Source organism: Hippocampus bargibanti, unplaced genomic scaffold (genome assembly GCF_051943395.1).
Source record: "Hippocampus bargibanti isolate YZ-2025 unplaced genomic scaffold, ASM5194339v1 Contig00195, whole genome shotgun sequence".
NCBI lineage: Eukaryota > Metazoa > Chordata > Actinopteri > Syngnathiformes > Syngnathidae > Hippocampus > Hippocampus bargibanti.
In genome coordinates, this window is record NW_028297063.1 from 30,527 (window position 1) to 37,084 (window position 6,558).

The window sequence follows — 6,558 nt, forward strand, 5'->3', positions numbered from 1 at the left end:
GCAAAGCTCTCAATCTACCGGTCGACTACGTCCCAACCCTCATCTATGGTCACGAGCTATGGGTTGTGTCCGAAAGAACGAGATCCCGGATGCAAGCGGCCGAAATGAGCTTTCTCCGTCGGGTGTCCGGGCTCTCCCTTAGAGATAAGGTGAGAAGCTCGGTCATCCGGGAGGGGCTCAAAGTCGAGCCGCTTCTCCTCCACATCGAGAGGAGCCAGATGAGGTGGCTCGGGCATCTGATTAGGATGCCCCCGGGACGTCTCCCTCGCGAGGTGTTCCGGGCATTACCCACTGGCAGGAGACCCCGGGGACGACCCAGAACACGCTGGAGAGACTATGTCTCCCAGCTGGCATGGGAACGCCTCGGGATCCGCCAGGACCAGCTGGAAGAAGTGGCTGGGGAGAGGGAAGTCTGGGCTTCCCTACTGAAGCTGCTGCCCCCGCGACCCGACCCCGGATAAGCGGCAGAAGATGGATGGATAGTTCCTATGCTTGTCTGTGACTGTGTCCTTGAGAGCATTGAAAGGCGCTTAAAATGTAATGTATTATTATTATTATTATTATTATTATTATTATTATTATTATTATTATTATTATTATTATTATTATGTGGCACAGATGTCGCAATATGAGCCAATCGTCATCAACTTGCGTGGGCACGCAGCGGAGTTGCAAAGTTGCGCCAGTAGCTGTCAAAATGCGTCAATGACGCGAGGGCGCCGCCCACATGCATCCCTGCAAGCAACCATCCACGCACATATTGTATTCATTGATTCATGGAGTGATCAATCAGCAGCCATGCATGTTTTTGGAATACTGTAGATGGAAGAAAAGTGGAATCATGTGCATGGACAAAACTCATGCAGGCCCGTGGCGAAATCGCAAACTCCACACTGGGAGGTTGGAGCTGGAATTTAACCTCTGCACTGAGGCCAACGCGCTAACGTGGCGGCTGAACATGTTTCATAAATTCAAATGATTTCGCAATCCCTACTCCACACAAATGATCATCGCCTGTTAAACTGTCATCCTCATATAGAAGATCTGGCCTTGGACTAAATGTGATTTCAACAAAATGTCAGCATGTATTATTCAAAATAACTTTGTGATAATCACCATGAATATGAATAATTTTCCGTTCCTCGTGATTGGTAAAAATCCAGCCAAACGATCAGAATAAAAATCAACTTGCCGAATGCATATGCAAGGTAACTGCTAGCTAGCCTTCACACTGCTCATTAGCTTCCACGCTTGCTTTCTGCTGGCTCTCGCAGAAGTATATTGATGCTAACGTTAGCATGGGGCTTGTCATAGTAGCAATGACATTCGAGTGTTTCGTCCATGGTATTGTTTCATTCCAAATTAGAATCTATCAAATTAGAAGCTGTCCTCTCCACAAAGTCCAATCAACCTTATTGTTTTTTACTCGGCCACTTACTCAAATGATTACCTGTTTTGACATCACCGGCACCTAAATCAAGATCATCTAATCAAAATGGCGCTTTCCGCCAACCGCCGTCAGTATCATCCAATCAAAATTGCCCTTTCACAAGCCCAAACAGGAAATCTTCTTTTCCTCTTCTTTTCCTTTCAGCTTTTCCCTTCAGGGGTCGCCACAGCGAATCAATGTCCTCCATCTATCCCGGTTTTGTGCATCCTCTTCTCTCACACCAGCTACCTTCATGTCCTCTTTGACCACATCCATAAACCTCCTCTTCGGTCTTCCTCTTGGTCTCCTACTTGGCAGTTCAAGGCTCAGCATCCTTCTCCCAATATAGTCACTCTCTCTCCTCTGGACATGTCCAAACCATCTCAGTCTGGCATCTCTGACTTCGTCTGCAAAGCCTCTAATATGAGGTGTCCATCTAATGTACTCATTCCTGATCCTATCCAACCTGGTCATTCCCAAAGAAAACCTCAACATCTTCAGCTCTGCTACCTCCAGCTCTGCTTCCTGTCTTTTCGTCTGTAGCACAAGCCCAAACAGGAAATGAACAGCAAAAAAAGCCAGAATACATATTTACTTTTATCTGGTCATTTTGGTCTGTAAGGTAGGAAATCCGCCGATCGGCGGTACATTCTCATCCCTGGGAAGAGCTCATTAGCCAGGTTACAAATCTCTCTGTTCATGCAATGGCAACCTATTAAAATGTTGACGTTCTTTTTGTTTATGGATGTTGGTGCTTGGGATGTCCAGGGTGAGTGGTATTCAAATTAAGAAGACTCTGTTTGACCAATGTATCACTTCAATTTGCATTTAGTCTCGAGAAATAGCTTGGCAGAGGGCTGCAGAGGTTGGGCGTCGGTCATGAATGGCAATCTTCCTGTGTTCAGAGTGTCCCAACAAAGACCTCTGACACTGGAATCCAATGTTTAGGGTCATAATGAGAGAGTTGTCGAGAGAAAAGCAGCAAAGTGAATTGTGGCTGTATAGCGGTATAATTGAGTCAGGAAAATATTAGCTCTCTAGCTAGCTATTGGCTATTAGCTATCAATTAGCTAGCTAGCTAGGTTTCTAACTTTTTGAGTTATTCCGGGTTGAACGAACGCTGGCGCGTGTGGCTGCCGCTGCTCACCCACAGAAAAAAAACTTATCCTGTGACTGTAAAGTGACCGTGAGTTTTGAAAGGCGCTTAGAAATGAAATGGATTATGATTATTACTAGTTAGCTGGCTAGCTGGCTGTTGGCTATCTAGCTGGCTATCTGTTAGCCATAGGGCTGGCTAGCTAGCTAATTGAGTCAGGAAACATATGAGCTATCTAGCTAGCTATTGGCTATTAGCTATCTATTAGCTAGCTGGCTAGGTTTCTATCTTTTTCAGTTATTCCGTGTTGAGCGAAAGCTGACGCAGGTGGCTGTCACTGCTCACCCACAGAAAAACCAAATCCTGTGACTGTAAAGTGACCTTGAGAGTTTTGAAAGGCGCTTAGAAATGAAATGGATTATTATTATTATTATTATTATTATTATTATTATTATTATTATTATTATTATTATTATTATTATTATTATTATTATTATTATTATTACTGGCTAGCTAGCTATCTATGAGCTATCTAGCTGGGGATCTCATACCGGTCAACCTGGACGTTTTTGCCCTACAAAGTATATTTATCATGCATTTAAGACGTGTACGACGTACAAGAAAATATGTACGGAAAAACGCACATTTGTAAATTATGGGTACCATCCGGTAGACACCGACTATCACGAAACGGCAAATCAATCAAGTCAAACGAGTTCGCCACGAGTGGTTTGATGCTACTGTGCGTATGCGTCTGCCGCCTGGGGATTTCCCATTGCATCATTCATCATGTAATTTCATCATTTATTAAGAATTAAGAATTAAATAATAATAATAATAAAAATAACACCAATAATAATAAATAATAATAAATTAAGAATATGTACAGAATGATATAACGAAACACATGTACAATATAACATGTTAAACTACATAAATAAACACGTTTGGAAAAAATATGGTTTACGATTAGTTTGTATTTTGTCAGGGAAAATACGACATTTTGTAAGGGCATGGAGCTGTGGAGGTTGACAGTGTTCGGTTCAAATTCTTGTTTCTCAACGAAGTTCAGTAATAAAAATATCAGTGACGATGATAGATGGTGAACAAAAAACTACTTTATTCAAGTCAGACAGAAAAAGCACTTCTATCGTCTAGGCAGGAGCAAAGTCAGGGCACACGAACAAAGATAGGAACAAAGAGGAAGAGCTCCCGCTCTGACTAGTTTTTGAACGTCCACAGCAGCGATCTGTTGTCCAATCAGCTACGGACAACTCAGTGTTGGCTGGACCTAGACTGAAACTTGATAAGCGTTACATCCTGCTCTCGTACGGTTCGACTGATACTTTATTCCATGTAGTATAAATTGAACATGCAATTACATAATATGTACTAAACTAACATGGGATAACATAATACGTTTACTAATGTGCATAAACACTCTATCAGACAGGTATGCTATGTATTAGCTATATGGCTGGCTAGCTAGCTAATTGAGTCAGGAAACATATTAGCTGTCTCTGTTGGCTACTAGCTATCTATTAGCTAGCAAGCTAGGTTTCTATCTTTTTAAGTTATTCCGGGTTGAGCGAACACTGTTGCGTGCGGTTGCCGCTGCTCACACACGGAGAAACCTAATCCTGTGACTGTCAAGTGACGTTGAGCATTTTGAAAGGCGCTTGGAAATGAAATGGAATTAATAGACTATTCTTTTCATATGTCTAAATGGGAGCAAAAAATAAAAGGCTACAGCGAGCTAGCTCGCTAACCTGGCATGCTAACCACAAGACAAAAAATGAGAGACAAAAATGATATCGCGGATGGAACGGCGGACATTTTCTGTGTATGTGTCGGCCAGCCGCTCATCAACGTTGCGGCGGCTAAGAACGATTCAAACCCAAGAGAGTAATGACTTTCAGTCGCTAAGCAAAGGGTCATAAGGTCAACATTGACTTCTGGTGGCAAAGGTCACGAAGTGCAAAAGAGCTCATGTGCGTCTTCTCTTTGCTCCTCCTGGGCAGGCAGGGCGCCGCAACTCCTCTTTCGCTTTTCTGCTTCCTTGCTGCCTGCTCCTCCTCCTCCTCCTTCAAGGCCAACCTTCTCCTTGTCTCGGTGGCTACTTGTCCGCTCTGACATTTTGAGCGAGGAGTGACTTCCTGAAAGGAGGAGGAGATTCGGTCTTCCTCTTGGTCTCCTACTTGGCAGTTCAAGGCTCAGCATCCTTCTCCCAATATAGTCACTCTCTCTCCTCTGGACATGTCCAAACCATCTCAGTCTGGCATCTCTGACTTCGTCTGCAAAGCCTCTAATATGAGGTGTCCATCTAATGTACTCATTCCTGATCCTATCCAACCTGGTCATTCCCAAAGAAAACCTCAACATCTTCAGCTCTGCTACCTCCAGCTCTGCTTCCTGTCTTTTCGTCTGTAGCACAAGCCCAAACAGGAAATGAACAGCAAAAAAAGCCAGAATACATATTTACTTTTATCTGGTCATTTTGGTCTGTAAGGTAGGAAATCCGCCGATCGGCGGTACATTCTCATCCCTGGGAAGAGCTCATTAGCCAGGTTACAAATCTCTCTGTTCATGCAATGGCAACCTATTAAAATGTTGACGTTCTTTTTGTTTATGGATGTTGGTGCTTGGGATGTCCAGGGTGAGTGGTATTCAAATTAAGAAGACTCTGTTTGACCAATGTATCACTTCAATTTGCATTTAGTCTCGAGAAATAGCTTGGCAGAGGGCTGCAGAGGTTGGGCGTCGGTCATGAATGGCAATCTTCCTGTGTTCAGAGTGTCCCAACAAAGACCTCTGACACTGGAATCCAATGTTTAGGGTCATAATGAGAGAGTTGTCGAGAGAAAAGCAGCAAAGTGAATTGTGGCTGTATAGCGGTATAATTGAGTCAGGAAAATATTAGCTCTCTAGCTAGCTATTGGCTATTAGCTATCAATTAGCTAGCTAGCTAGGTTTCTAACTTTTTGAGTTATTCCGGGTTGAACGAACGCTGGCGCGTGTGGCTGCCGCTGCTCACCCACAGAAAAAAAACTTATCCTGTGACTGTAAAGTGACCGTGAGTTTTGAAAGGCGCTTAGAAATGAAATGGATTATGATTATTACTAGTTAGCTGGCTAGCTGGCTGTTGGCTATCTAGCTGGCTATCTGTTAGCCATAGGGCTGGCTAGCTAGCTAATTGAGTCAGGAAACATATGAGCTATCTAGCTAGCTATTGGCTATTAGCTATCTATTAGCTAGCTGGCTAGGTTTCTATCTTTTTCAGTTATTCCGTGTTGAGCGAAAGCTGACGCAGGTGGCTGTCACTGCTCACCCACAGAAAAACCAAATCCTGTGACTGTAAAGTGACCTTGAGAGTTTTTGAAAGGCGCTTAGAAATGAAATTGGATTTATTATTATTTATTATTATTATTATTATTATTATTATTATTATTATTATTATTATTATTTATTATTTTATTATTATTATTATTATTTTCTAGCTAAGCTATCTATACTATCTACTGGGGATTCATACGGCAACCTGGCGGGTTTTTGCCCTACAAATAAATTTAATAAATGGTTTAAGACGTGTAACGACACAAGAAAATATGTACGGAAAAACGGCCATTTGTTTATGGGTACCATCCGGTAGACAGATATCACGAAACGGCAAATCAATCAAGTCAAACGAGTTCGCCACGAGTGGTTTGATGCTACTGTGCGTATGCGTCTGCCGCCTGGGGATTTCCCATTGCATCATTCATCATGTAATTTCATCATTTATTAAGAATTAAGAATTAAATAATAATAATAATAAAAATAACACCAATAATAATAAATAATAATAAATTAAGAATATGTACAGAATGATATAACGAAACACATGTACAATAAACATGTTAAACTACATAAATAAACACGTTTGGAAAAAATATGGTTTACGATTAGTTTGTATTTTGTCAGGGAAAATACGACATTTTGTAAGGGCATGGAGCTGTGGAGGTTGACAGTGTTCGGTTCAAATTCTTGTTTCTCA